We start from the raw sequence: 22824 nt of genomic DNA on the forward strand, positions 1-22824 counted from the left end.
AACAGCGCCTAAGAATTAGTGTTCTTTCAACTTCTGAACCTGTGTCCTAACTCCAGCTGTGGGAGCTTAAAGCCGACGGGAAAAAGAATCACGTGGAGGGCAATAGAATTACAGAGTTGGTAAATACCCATAAAAATGAAGTTCCCGAATTTTTTTTCTTTTTTTCCCCTGCGTGGAAATACAGATGCAATTATGGCTGGTACAGATAAGGGAATGGCCTTGGGAACAAATCTGACTCAGGACTGCCATAGATTTTTAAAGACCTTGAGCTCAGAAATGTGGTGCCACTTCCACCCAGCCCCCAGCTCTTCTGTCCCCTCCCCTATATATAATTCTTTAAAATACCACACTGGAAAATAACTCAAGGAAGTACAAACATTCGATTCTCCCCATCATAACTGCTTAGGTTTTCTTTGTCTGTCTTGGTCATAAATTTTGTTTGTTTTACAAAACAATTTTGTTTCTGAGTATGTACGTGCACACCTGCTTTTCTGGCCACTAAGTACATGCTAATCCTCCTTTTGGGCAATATGGCTGGGTCTGCGTATTTATAGAAGTACCTGTGTGTAACCAGTAAATGCCCTTGGTGATACTTTAATGCTGAGTCCTTAGAGCTGTGTACGAATCAAACCCAAGGCTTCTGTCTGTGGTACAGTAGAGAGCGACCTCTTCAGGGAGACACTATTGCCATGGGTAAAAGAGTTTTTCCAACCTAATATGCAGCCAGGCATTCCAAAATCTGGAAGGAACTGAAATCTAGGTGCTTCCCTCCCCCTTCAAGTATACAGAATCACCAAGGTGTTAAGTCTTTCCTTAGATTGAATGAATGGAAAAGGAAGCCATAGGACAGACAATATCAATGGTTCTCAATCTTATCTGTGCATCAGCCTTTTACAAACACACATTCATAACCCCACCTTAGTCTTACAGAATCAGAATTTCTGAGAGTTTGAGTAGGGCCACTTAAGTTTTAAAAACCCACAAGTGATTCTAAGCTGCATCAAAGGTGAAAACCATTGGTGTGTTTTCAAGCTTTTAAGGATCTTAAAATGTAAGAATCACTGAAATCCATTTTTAATTTTAAAACTTCATTTCAGTTCAGGCCTTTAAGGTCTTTCCCAACTGATGTGCATTCCAATTTGAGTATCATTTTTAGTATAAATGTAAATAAGATATGAAGGAACTATTAGTTTAACCATATGAAACAGCCAATATTTAACTTTTTTTACCTATAAATAGAGCAATTTCATGTGGTTCAACCTAATAAAGGTTAAGCAGGGGTTTTCAAATCTGGCTGAATTCTGGCCAATTCTGGGAAGCTTTGAAAAAACAGTTCCCACTAGAATGGCCAAAAGAAAAAGAAAATACCAACTCTTGGCAAGATTGTGGGGTAGTAAGAACTCATATATACAGCTGGTGTTGTGCAAATTGATACAACCAAGCTGGAAAACCAATTTGAAAAAAAAATATTTAGCTGAATATAAGCTTATCTTGTGACCCAGCAGTTCCACTCCTGCATGTATAACAAACGGGTATGCATACACATCTTCTCCAAAAGACATACAGAGGAATGCTCATGGCTGCATTATTTGTAATAGCTTCAAACTGCAGACAACCCAAATGTTCATCAAAAATAGATTGGATAAGTGAATTGTGGTATGACCAAACCATTCTATATATCAGGGGTCAGCAAACTATGGCCCATGGGTCAAATATGGCCCACTGCCTATCTTTGTATGGCTCATGAGCTAAGTATGGTTTTTACATTTTTAAAAGGTTGGGAGAAAAATCAAAAGAAGAATAATATTTTGCAACACGTGAAAATTATACAGAAGTACTTACATAATATCTTTGATATTGCTTTTTGGCCTGCAAAGCCTAAAATATTTCCTATCTGGCCCTTTACAGGAAAAAGGTTTTTCAAACCCTACTATAAAGTAATGAGAATGAATGAATTACAACTGCATACAACAACACAGATGAACCATATACATTAGTTATCTATTGCTGGTAACAAATCGTCCCAAAATTTAGTGGCTTAAAATAACACCCTTTTATTATCTCAGTTTTTATGGGACAGAAATTTGGGCACAGCTTAGCTGGGACCTCTGCCTCAGGGTCTTTTACAGGCTGCAATCAAGGTGTTAGATGGGCTGAAGTCACGTGAAGGCTCAACTAGGGAAGGATCAGCTTCCAAGCTCACATGGTTCTTGGCAGAATTCAGTTCTCACAGGCTGTTGGACAGAGGGCCTCAGTTCTTTGCTGGCTGTTGGCTGGAGGCCGTCCTCAGTACTTTGCTACAAGGGTCTCTCCAGCATGGCAGCCTGCTTCATCAAAGCATGCAAACCGTGAAGGCAATAGAGTCTACTAGCAAGATGGAAGTCTTTTGTTACCTAATCATGGAAGTGCCGTCCCCTCAATGTTGCCATCTTCTATTCATGTCTCAGTGTTACATACAAGTTACTCAAGGGGATACCAAGAGATTGGATCATTGGGGGCCATCTTAGAGGCTGCCTACCACATTCAGAATGTTGGGGGGGAAAAGCCAGACAAAAAAGAAGGACATATTGTGTGATTCCATTTAGATATGGTTAAAAAAACAGACAAAACTGAACTATGGCATTGGAAGTCAGGATAGTGGTTCCCCCTAGTGTATATGAGGTTAAAGCGGGGGAATAGTTAGTTACTGGAAGGAAGCCCCATGAGGGCATCTGGGGTGCTGGGGATATTCTGATTCTTGATCCACGTGGTGTTTGTACATATGTGTACTGTTTGTGAAAATGTATGGAGGCATATCTGTATAGTTTTGTGGAAATTTGTGTATGTGTGAGATACTCCAATGAAAAGTTTAAAAAAGGAATATATGCTTAGATTCAATTAAATAAGATAACTGACCCAATATCAGCCACTCTTTGATTATCTATGCCTTCTCTTTCTTTGCCACAGAAAAGTCACAGTTCCATTCCATTTAACAAGTACGTTTTGAGGACCTACTATGTGCCAGCACTTGTATAGATGCTTCTGATGTATGGTAGGCTGAATTTCTAGAAATGGCCCTCAAGATTCCATACCATAATCCCCCGAACCTGCGAATGTGATAAGGCATTCTTCCTCTGATTATGTTATGTTATAAGGCACAGTTGACCTTGAAAGAGGAAGATTGTCCGGGTGGGCCTAATCTAATCAGACAAGATAGAGAACTTTCTCCAGCAGGTAGAAAAAGAGGATGGTAGAAGAGGATCTCAGAGTGATTCCAGGCATGAAAAAGATTCAACGCACTGATTACTCCTTTGAAGATACAGGTGGCTGCTGGCAAACATCCAGCAAGGAAACAGAGACCTGAGTCCTATAGCTATAAAGAGCTCGGTTGTGCCAACAACTTGAATGAGCCCGGCTATGGATTCTTCCCCAGAGACTTCAGATAAGCATCCAACCCAGCTGAAACCTTGAATTAGGTCTTGTAAAACCTGAGCGGAGCACCCAGGGGCACGCACTCAGACCTCTGAGCTGCAGAACTGTGAGCTAATAAACGAGTATTGTTTTAAACTGCTAAATTTGTTTGTTTTAATTTGGTTAATTTGTTATACAGCAATAGAAGTTAATACAGACACATCCTGTACAAAGACAGTTATTCTGGCCCTATTTTTGTGGGTGGAGACAGTTTAAAAATAATGATAATAATACCAATGCTGACCAAGTGTATCAGAATCTCTGGAGGTAGCACGTTCACCCCCAGCATTTTTTTCTTTCTTCAAGTGCTTCAGGAGATTCTAATCTGTAGTTTCTATTGAGCAATCTTGTTAAAGGGATAGAGACCAAAATGCCTGGATAAAAAGAAGAGAGATGTTTGACATTCCTCTCTGTTGCATGCTCTATTAACCTGTCACGGAGTCTTGTCCCGTCTTCTTGCAACATACCTCTTGAATGTGGGTTTCCTCCCCATTCCCTCTACTCCTGTGCTGGAGGAATCCGACCAGGGTTTCATTTAAATAGTGCCAGTGTCCCTACTGGTTCCATGGGGACAGGAATGGACTCTGATTTTTCTCGCCTTTCGCATTCAAGCCACTAGCACTGTATCTAGCACATAATAAATACTTAATACAAGTATTACATGTTTATAAATAATGACTGACTGAAGGAGTGCATGAATAAACTACTAATCATATTAAGCCTTTATTTTCCCCAATGAAACTACAAGTTAATATTTTGTCTTTGTGTGTTTTAATGTTCCATACTCTTAGAAGTAGACATTTTAATCAAAAATGACTTAGAGCCATTCCTCTGAGAACAAGAATGAGGCAGGGCTGCCCACTCTCACCACTCCTATTCAACATAGTACTGGAGGTTTTGGCCAGAGCAATTAGGCAAAAAAAAAGGAATCCAAATAGGCAACGAAGAAGTGAAACTCTCACTATTTCCAGATGACATGATTTTATATATAGAAAACCCTAAAGAATCCATTGGAAAACTGTTAGAAATAATCAACAACTACAGCAAAGTCACAGGGTACAAAATCAATCTGCAAAAATCAGTTGCATTTCTGTATGCTAATAACGAACTAACAGAAAGAGAGCTCAAAAAGATAATACCATTTACAATTGCATCAAAAAGAATAAAATATCTAGGAATAAATTTTACCAAGGAGGTGAAAGACCTATACAATGAAAACTACAAGACATTATTGAAAGAAATCAATGATGATGTAAAGAAATGGAAAGACATCCCATGCACATGGATTGGAAGAATAAACATAGTTAAAATGTCTATATTACCTAAAGCAATCTACAGATTCAATGCAATCCTAATCAGAATCCCAATGACATTCTTCACAGAAATAGAAAAAAGAATACTAAAATTCATATGGGGCAACAAAAGACCCCGAATAGCTAAAGCAATCCTAAGCAAAAAGAACAAAGCTGGAGGCATCACAATCCCTGACTTCAAAACATACTACAAAGCAATAGTAATCAAAACAACATGGTACTGGTACAAAAACAGACACACAGATCAATGGAACAGAATTGAAAGCCCAGAATTAAAACCACACGTATACGGATAGATAATTTTCAACAAAGGAGCTGAGAACATACAATGGAGAAAGGAAAGTCTTTTCAATAAGTGGTGTTGGGAAAACTGGACAGCCACATGCAAAAGAATGAAAGTGGACCATGTGCTATCGTCATTCACAAAAATTAACTCAAAATGGATCAAAGACCTGAAGATGAGACCTGAAACTATAAAATTCATAGAAGAAAATATAGGCAACACACTATTTGACATTGGTTTTAAAGATTTTATTTATTTATTTTTTTCCCCAAAGCCCCAGTAGATAGTTGTATGTCATAGCTGCACATCCTTCTAGTTGCTGTATGTGGGACGTGGCCTCAGCATGGCCAGAGAAGCAGTGCATCGGTGCGCGCCCGGGATCTGAACCCGGGCTGCCAGCAGTGGAGCGCATGCACTTAACTGCTAAGCCGGGGCCGGCCCTTGACATTGGTTTTAAAGGAAACTTTTCAGATGACATGCCTACCCAGACTATGGAAACTAAAGAAAAAATAAGTGAGTGGGACTTTATCAGATTAAAGAGCTTCTACAAGACAAACAAAACCAGAATCAAGATGAACAGACAACCCACCAGCTGTGAGAAAATATTTGCAAAACATATATCTGACAAGGGGTTAATCTCCATACTATATAAAGAACTCACACAACTGAACAACAAAAAAACAAACAACCTGATCAAAAATTGGGCAGAGGAAATGAACAGACACTTCTCCAAAGAAGATATACAGATGGCCAATAGGCACATGAAAAGATGCTCAACATCACTAATCATCAGGGAAATGCAAATCAAAACACCGCCAAGATATCACCTCATGTCCGTTAGAATGGCTATAATCACCAAGACAAAAAACAACAAATGTTGGAGAGGATGTGGAGAAACAGGAACCCTCGTACACAGCTGGTGGGAATGCAAACTGGTGCAGCTTCTATGGAAAATGGTATGGAGATTCCTCAAAGAATTAAAAATAGAAATACCCTATGATCCAGCTATCCCATGACTGGGAATCTATCCAACGAACCTGAAATCAACAATCCAAAGAGGCTTATGCACCGCTATGTTCATTGCAGCATTATTCACTATAGCCAAGAAGTGGAAGCAACCTAAGCATCCCTCGACTGACAATTGGATCAAGATGTGGTATATATATACAATGGAATACTACTCAGCCGTAGAAAAAGACAAAATCGTCCCATTTGCAACAACATGGATGGGCCTGGAGGGTATTATGTTAAGCGAAATAAGCCAGAAAGACAAACACTGTATGATCTCACTCATATGTGGAATATAAACCAACACATGGACAGAGAAAACTGTATTGTGGTTACCAGGGGCAATGAGGGTAGGAGGTGGGCACAAGAGGTGAAGGGAGACATATATATGGTGATGGACAAACAAGAATGTGCAACCAAAATTTCACAATGTTATAAACTATTAAAACATCTATAAAAATAAATAAATAAATAAATAAAAGGACCAAGTATGTTTTTATTGAAGAATAAGTTTAAGTGACTGATTCAGTTGTATTTAAGTTAAATCAGATTGTAAAATAAGAAACCAATAAATGTGGAAACACAGTATGTATTTCAAAACTGCCAAAACAAAACATTTAATCAAAACTGGAAAAAAAAAATGACTTAGAGACAAGTTAATCTAAGCCCCCTCATTTCACAGTGGAGGCAGAAGAGCTAAAAGGTTTTGCCCAGGTCACATGATGGCCAAACAATGTCTAGAACCCAGATCCAGGCCAAGGTTTTTTTGAGGGGCCAGGGGATGGGTGGGAAGATTATTGTTGCTCTAGGCTCAGCTTGGTTTGGTGGCTTAGCTTTAAGTCAAAGAGGCTGGGGCAGTTCTGCTCCTCACTGCAGGTTTGTGGATCATCTGGGGTGGCTCTGCCACAGGCTGAAGGGGCAGCAGCTACCTGGGGAAGCCATTCTCATAGTAATAGCAGAGGAGTGAGAGGGCAACAGGAAGCATGAAAGACTTTTCAGGCCTGGCTTAGAACTGGGATGCTTTCACTTCTTCCCCTATGTCATTTGTCAAAGCAAGTCACGTGGCCAACCTGAAAGTCAAGGCATGAGGAAATATACTCTGCCCATGAAGAAGCCATGGCAAGGATGTGAATGCAGGGAAGGATGAGGAATTGAGCGAATTATTCAATCTCCACAATGACTGTGCCTTAGTCTCCTGTGGCTACCCTAACAAGGTACCACAAGCTGAGTGGCTTAAAACAACAGAAATTTAGTCTTTCACGGTTCTGGAGTCTAGAAGTCTGAAATGAAGGTGTTGGCAGACCCAGACTTCCTCTGAAGGCTCCAGGGAAGAATACTCTCTTGCCTCTTCTAGCTTCTAGTGGTTTCTGGCAATCTTTGGAGTTCTTTGGCTTGTAGCTACATCGCTCAAGTTTCTGCTTCCGTCGTCACATGGTCTTCTTCCTCGTGAGTATGTCTCTGTCTTTAAATCTCTCCTCCCTATGAGGACACTAGTCACTGGGTTTAGGGCCCATCCTAATCTAGTCTGACTTCACCTTAATGTGATTACATCTGCAAAGACCCTATTTCCAAATAAAGTCTCGTTCACAAGTACCTGGGGTTAGAAATTCAACATATCTATTTGGGGGGGACTAAAATCCTGTACCATATTTTATAAACTAGAGCAGTTGTTCTCAAAGTCTGGGTCCTGGACCCATAGCATGAGCATCACCTGAGAGCAGGTTAGAAATTAAAATTCCTGGGCCCCAACCCAGACCTACTGAATGAGAAACTCAGGAGAATAGGACCCTGCAATCTGTGGTGTAACAAGTCCTCTAGGTGATTTTAATTCATGCTAAAGTTTGTGAACCACTACCATAGAAGACATTAGAACGTAGGCTTTGTAAACAAGTAAATTTAGCCATTGTTCTTAAGTGAGAAGTGGGACCCAATCCCAGTTGGGTGCCACTGTGTGTGTTTCTGAGTTTGCAGAGGTGTTAGAATAAGCAATAGGGGCATCTTGCTGGTGGCAAAAAGTCAGGGGAAGAGAATTACTCACAATGGGGCAGGTGTCAGAAGTAGAGCGGGTTTAACCAATTCACTGAATAATAAGAATATACTTCTAAGGAATTCAGGTTCTACTTGCCTCATGGTTAAGTGAAGTTGATAGAGCACTGTTCTTACACCCAAAAGTCATCACATTGAATTTTCGTTTTCTGTAGATGTGACAGAGATGGGAGGGGTCATCAAGGCTGGCCCCTGAGTCTGGCATGAGCTACCCTGGGAAGAAAATGAGAAAACGTAGGCAAGGTGCTTTGCACAATGTTCAATACATTTGTGGAAATGATTATTACCAAAGACCTATTGCTGACTCCACAGTTCTGTCCTCGACCAGTTCTGGAAAAGAATGACCCTGGGACCCCCCATGGCTGTATGTGCAGGACTAAGAAAGAAAACATGCCACATTGAATACAGCATTTCAGCCTTGGGGCATAGAAAGTTAATTTACTAGTGAAGTCACATATAATGCACAACTAAATTTAACAAAAGGGAGTCAGGCTTAGATGGGGTTAGATTTTCATGTAAAAGTATAAAGTAAAAATCAGGAATGGGCAACTTTGTCATTGAAAATGGCTTACATTGCCTTTGAAATATAGGACATGTAATTTTATACGTACAATCCTGTAGGATAATTCGCTAGCACTCCAAAATTGGAGAACATAAAGAAAAGACTATAAGGAAAGTCTTTATACAAATGTCTGTATATTCGAAACAGTCTTTCTTAAAATAATCAAAATTCCTAGTTCTGAATGGGGGCATAGATAGATAGTTCTGGACTCTAGCACCTTAATATACTGTTTGGTTTTGTGTGGATTAAATGAGAAAATTAAAGCTCCATTTTAGAGTAGAGGTAGTTCTCTAAAGAAATGAGAATTTGTTCAATAGATTTAACCTACCTACATGAATCAAACACTAATGGAGTGGTTATGATTTGCCAGAAATTCTTCTACGTGCTTTAAAAACGCCCAGGCATTCTGGCTTTGTAGGCCGTGTGCTTAACCACTATACTATGCCGCCTTTCTAATTTTTTGCATATTGTGTTTCCGCCCTATGCAGTTTTGGAGAATGGCAGACCCAAGTCAGAACATGGAGCTGGATACGTTGATATCAGGTGTGGATCTAAAGGAGCCCTCTCCTTGTAATAGAAATGTGGATAAAACCTCTGCAGCCTTTTCTTTTTAGGAAGCTGTACACTGTCTTATTTTTCCAGGGGCAGAAAAAACAGCATATTGTGTTGTCGCAAAAGGAAAGAATGGGAGTGAGCCTTCGTAGTTAGAGAAAAGTCCCTCAGTTGTCAGAAAGTTAAGAGTCTGGGGAATTCATGCAGTTGGAGCCCGATAAAAGGCACTGCAGGTGCTGATGACAGATTACTGACCTCGTAAACCTGAAGGCATGATCTAAGGCTCAATCCTAATGTCTGCCAAACTCAAAGTTAAAGAAAAATGGGACATAGGAGGTGATTTAGATTGCACCTGGGAGAGACAGAATGCAGCACACCCAAGATGTGCCTTGTGAGATAAGGTGAGCATTAGCATAGTACAGCCCCACATTTTACCTTCCACTTGCCTTTTCCAGCCCCTGGTAACTGTTAGAGAAGAATTTAGCATTTGAAAGTTATTTCTTTGAGGTCTGGTTTAATCAAGGATCCTAAAAACTGGAAATGTGAATTTTTGGGGGGTAGGGGAAATTACCTCATTTTTGCCGCATAGTTTTAAATGCTAATGGGGTAGTATCTGTTAGGTGTCTTAAGTGATGCAGTGATATTTTTTAAGGTGATCTCTGTCTTCCTCATACAACTCTTCTATGGACCCTTGGGGGTCTTTCATTGCCATCTCCTGGGCTGGTCTCAGGAAAAATAAACAAACCCAACCACAAAGCCTTCCCAAGGCCCTGGTTCCTTATGGTTCTGCCTTACATATGCTGTATGTACTGTTAGCTCTGCCTTTGGAGGCACAGTGATGGAGTAGAAATACCCTGGACACTGGAAACGTATAGATCTGAGTCTGAAATCTGCCTCTCACCACATATCAGCTGAATGAACTGAAACAAAGTAACAAGTCTGGCCTTGGTTTTCTCATTTATATAATGGATAACAACATATGTCTCTCAGGGGCTTTTTGAGGATAAGTTATCTATCTATCTAACAAATTAACCCAAAAATCTTAGTGGTTTAAAATAATAAATATTTATCATCTCATGCAATTTCTGTGGTTCAGAGAATCTGAGAGCAGCTTAGCTGGGTGAAAGTGGCTCAGGGTCTCTCATGAGCTTGCAGTCAAGGTGTCAGCCAGGGCTGCGGTCATCTGAAGGGTTGACTGGGGCTGGAGCATCCACTCCTATGGTGGCTCACTCACACAGTTGGCAAGTTAGTGTTGGCTGTTGGCAGGAGGCCTCAGTGCCTTGCAACATGGACCTCTTCATGAGACTGCTGGGACACCTCACAAAGTGACAGCTGGCTTCCCCCAGAGAGAGTGATCCAAGAGAGCAAGGAGGAAAGCACAATGCCTTTTGTGACCTCGTCTCAAAAATCATACATCGTCACTTCCACCTAATCTGCTTGCTAGAAACAAGCCACTTGGTCTAGCCCACACTCAAGGGGAGGAGAATAAGGCTCTAATTTTTGAAGGGAGTGTCTAAGAATTTGTGGGCATATTTTAAATCACCACAAGAGGTAGCATAAGTAAAATTCTTGGAAAAAAATGTGTTCAGTGAATGAATGCAACTATTATTTGAGGGCTTAAGTAATATCTTGTTCTACTCCATTTCTCCAGTACATAGCACAGTGCTTGGTGTACACCAACCATCATAAATAATGAGCTAGCATTTATTAAATAATGAGCTAAATTATTACCCTATGCCAGGTGTTGTGCTAAGCATTTTTGATGGAATAGCTCATTTCATCTTCACAATAACCCTGGGAATAGATACTACTCTATTATTATCCCAGTTTTACAGATGGGAAAACTGAGGTATGCACGGAGAAGTTAAACAAATTTGGGGATGTTAACATATGGAAGGGCATGATAGAGCCAGGAATTGGTCTCAAATAGTCAACTCTAGGATGGAGCTTTTGACTTCCAATCTATGGGTCTTCCCACAAATCAAGGCCTCTAAAATTATTCATATGATACATTCCCACCTTTGAAACTTATTTGTCCTGGAATATTTTAATAGTGGGAGAAAATGATACTTGAATTGTTAAGTCTGTATTTTGAGGCAAATCTAGTATACCCTGAAAATTCCCATCCAAAATTTCACAATGTGAAGCATAGGATTTCCTCTCCCACACTCTTCCTTTCTCTACTATTTGATAAAATACTCCCACAGCCTTCTACTTTCTTCTGTTCTGCACTTTAGGTTTCTCCTTGAAACTTTGATGTTTGAAGGTCTTAAGGCTAAATATAAGTTTGAAAATTACTAAACTAGATGATCTTAAAAATTACTTTCTGCTCTAAAGTTTTACGATTATATGAGTCCTCCTTCTTCCTGCTTCCTCATCCTTAAAAATTAGTGACCAAGTCTGGTCAATTTGTCCTCAACGGTTACTCTCTTGATTCTCGTTTTCGCATCCCTTAGCCACCATCTTCATTCTGGCTTGATGAGGACCGGAACTGAAACATTGTAGCAGTCCCTTAACAGGACTCACATCTCCAGTCATTCTTACTTCCAGATTACCTTGTGTCCAATGACCACATAAATCTCCAAGAATGTCCTCGTTGGTTATGACAACCTATTGTTAAAATAAAACCCTTCCCTGTAGGCTGTGTAGCAGTCTTCATATGGAGTACCACAGATATTAGTACGTATCAATAGTTTTTGGAAAATACAGTCTTAAAATAAGTTAAGTAGTTTTCTTTACTAGTAGAAGTTCCTGAAGACTTTGATATGCTAATATGCAATGTGAATCTTCCTGAGAGAGAGATAAAGTAACCCAACAGGTGGACTCTCTTAGGCTTGTTGTGGACAAGCATAGGTGTCATGTCGTGAAATTCTCTTGGGTTGTCTATTTGAAACTCGTTTCTTCTCACCATGCCTCTTCCCTGATACTTCTCACTTGTTGATGAGCCCTACTCACTGTATTGCCTCTTAACGCATGAAAGTTCAGAAAGCCATTCTTCAACAGACTGTTGCTCTATTTCTCCTTTACTGCCCAACTATCAGGCTCCCTAGAGTCACCAGGATATGTGTGATTCAGAACATCAAGATATATGTGTGCATGTACACATATACATAACTTTCTTTACTGAAGGACTGGGTAATTTTAAAAGGGAATTAGCCCACTGACGATTTTTAGCATAGACAAACTACTCTGTATGATACTATAATGGTGGATATGTGTCATTATACATTTGTCCAACCCCATAGAAAATGCAACACCAAGAGTGAACTCTAATGTAAACTATGGACTTTGAGTGATAATTATGTGTCAGTATAGGTTTATCAATTATAACAAATGTACCACTCTGGTGGGGGATGTTGATAATGGGGGAGGCTATGCATGTGTGGGAGCAGGGAGTATATGAGAATTCTCTGTACCTTCTGCTCAATTTTGCTAAAGCCTAAGGAATTCCTGTGCTTCACATTGTGAGATTTTTAGAGCCTAAAACTGCTCTAAAAAATAAAGTCTATTTAAAAAAAAAGAAAAAAATTTTAAAACCAAGTACTAAATATAACTTCCTCAAGGTTCAAAAGTCTGTGTGTGTGTGTGTGTCTGTGTGTGTCTGTGTGTGTGTGTGTATTGACTAAGTCAGCCGTTCACTAGATGGGTCCTCTTTGAAACATCCATGGTTTCTAATCTAACTTTCCTATTCCTGGTTTTGCCTCTCTATCCAAGAGAGCTTTATCTTCTAGACTTCCTCATTGAAATTCTATTCATGTTCTGGAACACCACAACTCCTACCCATTGGATTCTTCCAGGACCCATTGTGATTGCCCTTATCTAGACACTCCCCCAAGTCCAAGTCATTGAGTCCAGAGTAGCATCCTGGGGTTTTTATGTGAACAAGCAATGATTTCTTCTGATAACCCAAAGAGCTGCAGAATGATATGGGGGAGGGGTCTGGTGCGCCATGTCTTACCGCATCATTCAGGTGGGCGTGTATCCTTCAAGGCAGATCTCTTTGAGGGTTTTCCTAAAGATACACCTTAAAAGAAAAACCTATCAGATCTTTTAGAACAGCACATAGCTCACCCTAAAGTTATTTTAATTCTCAGGGAGAACACAATGTCTCTAAACCCTAATGAAAAGCAAAATATTTTCTAGCTACTTTGTAATTTGTGATATAACTTTTTCTTCCTTTGAAGGCAGTAAGTTTCATTATTGTGCAGACTAATATTACATTCCTTCGATACTTTTAGCTTGTATCTCTTTAGACCTGATGGATAAAGAAAGGAGCCATATGCCTCCTGAAGACTGCTCCCATAGTCATATAAAGAGAACATTTGAGGGACCATTCAAGCAAGTAAGTAGTCAGGCACTGTATTGGGCCCTAGAAAGGGAAACGTGGATAATACAAGTTTCCTGCCCTGAGAGTTGGCCTTAAAGGCATTTATCCATTCATTTGTTCATATGTCAAGCCCATTTTCAGCACTGACTATTTGCCAGGTACTATGTTGGGTGGTGGGGAGGATTTTAGACTGGGTTCCCTGGAAATAGACTCTGAGACTGAGAATTGTGAATTTTGTGCAGAAAGTTTATTGGGGAATATTCTTGGGTGCATCTCACCTGAAAGACAGTGAGGGTGGCAGGATTGGGCAGAGAGAGAAGCAGGCGCTCAATGTGTTTGCAACGGAGGCCTAGTCCAGTCCTACCAGGAGCTCTGGAGCTGAGATAACCCTTTAGAGTTGTCCCAAAGAGGCAAGGAGGCTGGGCCTTTGTATGCCCATGACAGCCAGTCATTGTTGGCCCAGCATCCCTAAGAGGGGCTGTAATCGTGGGCAAGGCAGTTTTTGCAGCCTAGGGCAATGCCCAGCAAGGGACATGGCTTTGAGCCATCAGTAATCAATATCCCCAGGAGCTGGGAGAAGGGAAGAAGTAAATCTGTGTGAGAACACAACATCCACTATTGGGATATAGCAGGAACAAGGATCCATTCATGCCCTCAAGGAGTTGATGAGCCATTGCAGCAAATAGGTAAGGAGGAGAGGGTGGTAGGTGCTGTGAAGACACAGAGCAAGAGCATCCAGCCCAGTCTCAGGGATCCTGAGGAGGATTCCCAAAGGATGTGATGGCAACAATAAGATAAGGAATTAGTCATGTGAAGATCAGTGGGTGTGGAAACTGTTGGAGAGAAAGAGTCTTCCAGGTGAAGGGAACAGCATGTGCAAAGGGTGAGAATGTGGTGTGGGAACCTTACATAGCTAGGAATGGCTGGAGTGGAAAGTGCACTGGCAGAAGTGGTACAAGGTGAGGCCAGGGAGCACCTGGATCTGTAAGATCAGGGACACCAGGTCCAGGGGATTTCATCCTGATTATCCGGACAACCACAGTTTCCAGCAGGGAGTCAGGGTAAAATTTGCGCTTCGGGAAGTTCATTCTGGCGGCAATGTGGAGAAAGGAATTGAGACAAAAGAGCAACACAGGGGTCCCCTATGAGTGACTGTGTAGGCGGCTAGTTCGTTAGTTTCCAGTGAGAAATGATAGTGACTTAAAATGGAGGCATGTTGGTGGGATGGCGAGAAATGGATGGATTTGAGAGATATTAAGGAGGCAGAATCCATAAGACTTGACTGATTGGATATAGGTCTTTAGGGAAAAAGAGGAGTCAAACTCAGATTTGTCTTGGAGCCAGAGCAGGCTGGCAGGGGTGTGAAGGATGGAACTGACAGTGGGAGACTGAAACAAGGGAACCCATTAGAGCCATGATAAACAACCTGTTATTTTACAGGGACTCATTCAGAAAAAAAAAAAAAAAGTTTGTGACCATACTTATCTCATTCAAATGAAAGTAAAATTACAGAATTCTATGAAAATAATATTTATATTCCTACCACTTAAATTTCCTTTATTGGAAGAATGTCAGTGAGAAACTTGCTTTTAGCCACTTAAATATTAATATCTGGGCCAAGTTTAGACATAGCATCATGGAGAGTGCTTGTCATTTTTTGGTTCCTATTTGTGTGGGGCTTTGGACCTCACAAGGAACATTCTAGAGTATGTTCTTTTTCTATCCTTGATGTAACCCTGCAGGTAGGAATTATTACATTTCCAATATACAGAAGCAGAAATAGAGGCTCAGAGAAGTGCAATGACTTCAATTCCCAAGTGTCAAAGTTGAGTCCAGAATGTTTATTTCATTCAGTGCAGTGTTTCCTGAGGCTGTAGCCGCTCTTTGCCAGGCATCAGACAGAGATGAAATCAATGTGCCCATTCCCTGCTTCCTTCAGCAAGCTGAGCCTCTCTCTCTGCTGGTTATAGGATTGTCTATCTGCTTAGAAGCAGAGAAGCTGATATGGGCAGAGAATGCCTTGTTACCAGGGTGCCCTGACACTGCCTATGTCTCCTGAGGGTGCTGGCCACCTGAGCATTCTGGCTATCTGACTGCAGTCAGGCCATTCGGGGGCCCTGCCCTGGGCCATCCTATCAGACGAGCTTTGGCTTGGTTTACTTGGAGCATAGGAGCTGAGCAAGACAGAGGTGATTTCTCCAGACATAGAGATCTGTGCACTGTAGGGTCTGAAAACCATCCAGCCAAGCTGAACTTGGTTTCTGTGTTGTAGGTTGTAGCTGATGAAGTAAATATAACTAAAATAGCCCTCCTCCCCGTATCAGTGATGCTGTAATCTCCAGGGTCAGATGACTCTGCCCTGAACTAGAGCAGGGGTGAAGACTGTAGGAAAGGGGAAGGAAGGGAAGAAAAGGAAGGGGAGGGGTCTGTTCTGAAACTGCGCCTTCAGGCTACAGCTCCTGGCCACACAATCGCCTCCTTTTTGGCAGGCACTTCCAGTGTCAGGTTTTCACATACAGTGAGAAGGGAGCTTGTTTTTTAATCTGGCAATTTGGAAATAAAAGATATAGTTAAATATGACTATAGATAAGCTTGAAATACATTTTCTGAATACAAACACACACAGTACAAATGCATGCGTTTATTAATTAGTCTCTTTACAAGTACTTTGTAGTCTTTTTTCCCCCCGCTTTATTGAGATATAATTGACATATAACATTGTATAAGTTTAAGGTGTACAATTTGATTTGATACATTTGTATATTGCAAAATGATTATCACCTTAGAGTTAGCTCAACACCTCCATGTCACATAATTACCATTTCTTTTTTGTGGTGAGAACATTTAAGATTTACTCTCTTAACAGCTTTTAAGTATATAGTATAGTATTATTAATTATAGTCATTATGTCGTACGTCAGATTCTCAGAACTTATTTGTCCTATAACTGGAAGTTTGTACCCTTTGACCAACATCATCCCATTTCCTCCACCCCCCCAGCCCTTGGTAACCACTGTTTACTCTCTGTTTCTATGAGTTCAGCTTTTTCAGATTCCACATATAAGTGATATCATACAGTATTTGTCTCTCTCTATATGACTTCTTTCACTTAGCACAACCCCCTCAAGGTCTACACATGTTGTCGCAAATGGAAGGATTACCTTCTTTCCCATGGCTGAAAAATATTCCATTTTATATATACAAGCCTACCTTGTTTTATTGCACTTTGCTTTATTGTGCTTCACTGATATTGCGTTTTTTTTAATAAATTGCAAGTTCTTCGTAACCCTGTGTCAAGCAAGTTTATCAGTGCCATTTTTCCAACAGCATTTGCTCACTTTGTGTTTCTGTGTCACACTTTGGTAATTCTCACAATATTTCAAACTTTTTCATTACTATTATATTTATTATGGTGATCTATGATTAGTGATCTTTAATGTTACCATTGTAATTGTTTTGGGGCTCCGCAAACTGCGCCTATATGTGGCGAACTTAATAAATTTTATGTGTGTTCTGACTGCTCCACCGACCAGCCATTCTCCCATCTCTCTTTCCCTCTCCGTAGGCCTCCCTATTCCATTAGTCACAATAATATTAAAATTAGGCCAATTAATAACCCTACAATGGCCTCTAAGTGTTCAAGTGAAAGGAAGAGTCTCATGTCTCTCACTTTAAATCAAAAGCTAGAAATGATTAAGCTTAGTGGGGAAGGCATGTGAAAAGATGAGACAGGCCGAAAGCTAGGCCTCTTGCGCCAGTTAACCAAGTTGTGAGTGCAAAGGAAGAGTCCTTGAAGGAAATTAAAAGTGCTACTCCAGTGAACACACAAATGATAAGAAAGTGAAACAGCCTTACTGCCGATACAGAGAAAGTTTTATTGGTCTGGATGGAAGATCAAATCAACCACAATATTCCCTTCAGCCAAAGCCTAACCCAGAACAAGGCCCTAACTCTCTTCAATTCCATGAAGGCTGAGAGAGGTGAGGAAGCTGCAGAAGCAAAGTTTGAAGTGAGCAGAGGTTGGTTCATGAGGTTTATGAGAGGAAGCCATCTTCCTAACATAAAAGTACAGGGTGAAGCAGCAAGTGCTGATGTAGAAGCTGCAGCAAGTTATCCAGAAGATCTAGCTAAGATAGTTAATGAAGGTGGCTACACTCAACAACAGATTTTCAATGTAGATGAAACAGCCTTATATTGGAAGAAGATGCCATCTGGGACTTTCATAGCTAGAAAGAAGAAGTCAATGCCTGGCTTCAAAGCTTCAAAGGACAGGCTGACTCTCTTGTTAGGGGCTAATGCAGTTGGTGACTCTAAGTTGAAGCCAATGCTCATTTACCATTCTGAAGATCCTAGGGCCCTTAAGAATTATGCTGAATCTACCCTGCCTGTGCTCTATAAATGGAACAACAAAGCCTGGATAACAGCACATCTGTTTACAACATGGTTTACTGAATATTTTAAGCCCACTATTGAGACCTACTGCTCAGAAAAAAAGATTCCTTTCAAAATATTACTGTTCATTGACAATGCACCTGGTCACCTAAGAGCTCTGATGGAGATGTACAATGAGATTAATGTTGTTTTCATGACTGCTAACACAACATCCATTCTGCAGCCCATGGGTCAAGCAATAATTTCAACTTTTAAGTCCTATTATTTAAGAAATACATTTTGTAAGGCCATTGCTGCCATGGATAGTGATTCCTCTCATGGATCTGGGAAAAGCAAATTGAAAACCTTCTGGAAAGGATTCACCATTCTAGACCCTTTAAGAACATTCAGAATTCATGGGAAGAGATCAAAATATGAACATTAACAGGAGTTTGGAAGAAGTTGATTCCAGCCCTCATGGATGACTTTGAGGGAAGAATTCAAGACTTCAGTGGAGGAAGTTTCTGCAGATGTGGTGGAAATAGCAAGAGAACCAGAATGAGAAATGGATCCTGAAGAGGTGACTGAATTCTGCAATCTCATGATAAAACTTCAACAGATAAGAAGTTGCTTCTTATGGATGAGCAAAGAAAGTGGTTTCTTGAGATGGAAGCTACTCCTGGTGAAGATGCTGTGAAGATTGTTGAAATGACAACAAAGGATTTAGAATATTATATAAACTTAGTTGATAAAGCAGCAGCACAGTTTAAGAAGATCGACTAATTTTGAAAAAAGTTCTACTGTAGGTAAAATCCTATCAAACAGCATCTCATGCTACAGAGAATCCTTTGTGAAAGGATAAGTCAATCAATGCGCAAACTTCATTGTTGTCTTATTATAAGAAATTGCTTCAGCCACCCCAGCCTTCAGCAACCTGGACTAAATCAGCAACCACCAATATCAAGGCAAGACACTCCATCAGCAAAAAAATTACAGCTCACTGAAGGCTCAGATGATAGTTAGCATTTTTTGGCAATAAAGTACTTTTTAATTAAGGTATGTACTTTTTTTTATACATAGTGCCATTACACCCTTAATAGACTACAGTATAGTGTACAGTATAGTGTAAACACCACTTTTATATGCACTGGAAAACCAAAAAATTTGTGTGACTCGCTCTTTTGCAATATTTGCTTTATCGTGGTTGTCTGGAACCAAACCCCACAATATCTCCGAGGCATGATTGTATGTGTGTGTATATATGTATATATATATATATATATACATATATACACAACATCTTCTTTATCCATTCAACTGTTGATGAACTCTTAGTTTGTTTCCATATCTTCACTATTGTGAATAATGCTGCAATGGACATGGAAAAGTGCTTTGTAGTCTTGATTGCCGTGGGTGGTTAGTACAAAGTTTTGGTTTTTGTCATCTTCCTTACCACCTTCTCCTCGGAAGTCTATCTCTATCCTGGGCTGCCTTATCTACTTCTGAGACCCATGAAGTAGTCTCTGAATTGGCCATCAAATTGAGCAGGGAACTGCCCTTAGCATTATAAATACTAGTTATAGAGAGTTGCAGAATGCCTCTAATTTTAGTTGCAAAAGTAATAGTTATAATATAAACAGCTACCATTTATTGAATGTTTACTATTAACCAAACTCTAAGCTATGTGCTTTACACACACTAACTCAATGACATGTGGAGATTCATTACATTACAATATAAGGATTTTGTGACTTTTATAGCAACAATTTAGCCATTGCAATACCTTCTCTTTTTTCACTGCCTTTATGTAGTTCACTGAATTGTACACTCTGTGCTGGATTCAAAGTGCTGACCTTGCACCATTATCTACTCCCTCTGTGAAGTAGGGAGGATGCCTCTTCTCACACTTTTACACTTTTCACATGGGTGCATCAAAATACATTGCCTCTGGTTTGCTTTTTCCCATGCTGCTCCTGCTCTTGAGGATCCCTTCTCTCTCCCTAGAATCTTCCCCAAGGACGTGTCTCAGGCCAAGCCATCTTCCCAAGGCAGCTATTCTCAAATGATTTTCCCCCTCGGACACATTCCTATAGGTATAGGCACATTTTGACAAAACCCTCAACTAAGAAGCTGTCTCATATGGCTGTAGAAGAGGTAAGACAGGGGCCGGCCCCGTGGCTTAGCGGTTAAGTGCGCGCAATCCACTACTGGCGGCCCGGGGTTCGGGTCCCAGGCGTGCACCGACGCACTGCTTCTCCGGTCACGCTGAGGCAGCGTCCCACATACAGCAACTAGAAGGATGTGCAAGTATGACATACAACTATCTACTGGGGCTTTGGAGTGAAAAAGGAGGAGGATTGGCAATAGATGTTAGCTCAGAGCCGGTCTTCCTCAGCGAAAAGAGGAGGATTAGCATGAATGTTAGCTCAGGGCTGATCTTCCTCACAAAAACAAAAAAAAGAAAAGGTAAGACAGGCTGCAAATGACGTATGATTCCCAGCACAGCCCAGTGACACCTCTCCCATTCTACTCTTTAGGCATATGCAGCCCTATAATTGGAATAATTTTGAGTGCATTCTAATTTGTTTAATTTAAAATCAGGTTCCTATGAATCTTATTCCACAAACATGAGTGCAAAAAATGTCACACCTGTATCTAGAAAATCCTATGGAAACCACCAGAAAAAACTACTGGAAATAATAAATGAGTTCATCAAGGTCATAGGATACAAGATCGATTTACAAAAATCAATTGTAATTTTATATACCGGCAGTAAGCAATCTGAAAATGAAATTTAGAAAACAATTCCAAATAACACCAAAAAGAATAAAGTACTTAGGAATAAATTTAACAAAAGAAGTGCAATACTTGTACACTGAAAATTACAAAGCATTGAGGACAAAAATTAAAGAAGAGCTAAATAAATGGAGAGATATTCTATATTTGTGAATTGGAAGATTTAATTCTCCTCAATCACTATCAAAATACCAGCAGGTGTTCTTGCTGGGCCCTCTGTTCTGCCCTCATGAGAAGCCGTATGCTCCCCCTCTCCTGGGCCATCTCATTAGCCAGAAGCTGGTCGAGAATTGGTTTCTCCAGATGCAGAACTTTGTGCTTTGTAAAGTTTCCATTGAAAGCGGTTTGCCACTTATATATTATAGCCAAATGAACTAAATATTACTAAACGAGGCCCCTGTACATCCTCAGTGAGCAGATATTGTAACCATCCAGGATCAGAGTGGCTCGAAAAACATCTTAATCAGATGAAACAACAAGCCACAAACTGGTTTGAGAAAAATTTTGTAAATCATATATCTCATTAAGGACTTATGTTTAGAATATATAAAAAAAACTCTTGCATCTCAGTAATAAGACAATCCAATTAATACATGGGCACAATACTTGAACAGACTTTTTGCTAGAGAAAATATATGAAGGCCTAATAAGTACATGAAAAGAGCTCAACATTGTTACTCGTTAGGGATATGCAAATTAAAACCACAATAAGATACCACTTCCTATGCGCTATATGCACAATGCACTTTAAAAAAAATAGAAACAAAAACAAGTGTTGGGGAGGATGTGGAGGAACTGGAATTCTCGCACGTTGCTGGTAAGGGTGGAAAATGGTGAAACCACTTTGGAAAACAGGTTTTCAGTTTTGTAAAGAGCTACCATATGACCCAGCAATTCCCCACCTATGTATCTAGCTAAGAAAAATAAAAATATGTACATCAGAAGACTTTTAAATGAATGTTCATAGCATTTTTATAAGACAAAAGCCCCAAACTAGATCCAAGTGTCCATCAACGTGTGAATGCATAAACAGAATATGGTATTCCATATATTGAAATACTTTTCAGTAATAAAAATAATTGAACTACTTATATCCATGCTACATCCATGCTACAATATGGATGAACCTCAAGAACATTATGCTAACTGAAGGAATCCAGAAACAAAAGATTACATATTGTGTAATTCTCTATGTGTGAAATACCCAGAAGAGGCAAATGTATAGAGATGTAAAGCAGATCGGTGGTTGCCTGGGGCTGGGACTGGGAACAGGAATTGACTGTAAATAGCACGGGAGTGGGGAGGAGGGGGTTTGGGGGGATTCACTGGGGTGAGGAAATGTTTTAAAACTGGACTGTGTGAAGTTTGCACATCTGTATAAATTTACTAAAAATGATGACTTGTACTCTTACAGTGGGTGAATTTTATTACTCTTATAACTCAATACAGCTGTTAAGTAAAAATAACCAGCAAAAGAATAGAACGTGAGAGGTACAGATGAAACCAGTATGGCAATATGTTGATAATTCTTGAGGCTGGATGGTGGGTAATGAGGGCTCATTATACTTTTCCTTTTCATCCTTTGTGTGTATTTGAAATTTTTATAATAAAAATTAAAAAGAAATGATAAAAAAGAGAATGTCATACTTTATTTCTTTAAATAATATGAAATCTGACTCACAATCTTTATATCACAGGGCTGGAGGAAAATTCCATCTTAGTCAGTATAGAGGCCCCTTGCTACAGTCACTCAGCAGTCTGGGAGGCTCATGTGGTGCTCCAAAAAGTCTTCAGGCCAGCAGGGTCATGGTGATATGACCGTTATCTGGTATGAATAGTCTTTAGAAAGAAGTCAGCGATGTTGCATTTATGCCAAGGCTGGAGCAAGAATTTCTTCTGAGGTCTGTTGCACCCCTGTGTAGGACCAGCCTCCCTAGGTCCCCTCTAGGCACAGAATCCTGGGCGATCACTCCCCTGTGAGTCCTGGTCCATTTATTCCCAAGGAAGAGTGTGACTTTTGGACACTAGGGTGAACCACAGACCTACATCCTCATTTCAGTCATGGGAGTAACTTCCCTAGGCTGATTCCAGCTCTCTTATCTTAACCTCTTCCCTGG

The sequence above is a fragment of the Diceros bicornis genome, chromosome 21 (assembly GCF_020826845.1).
Source record: "Diceros bicornis minor isolate mBicDic1 chromosome 21, mDicBic1.mat.cur, whole genome shotgun sequence".
Lineage (NCBI taxonomy): Eukaryota > Metazoa > Chordata > Mammalia > Perissodactyla > Rhinocerotidae > Diceros > Diceros bicornis.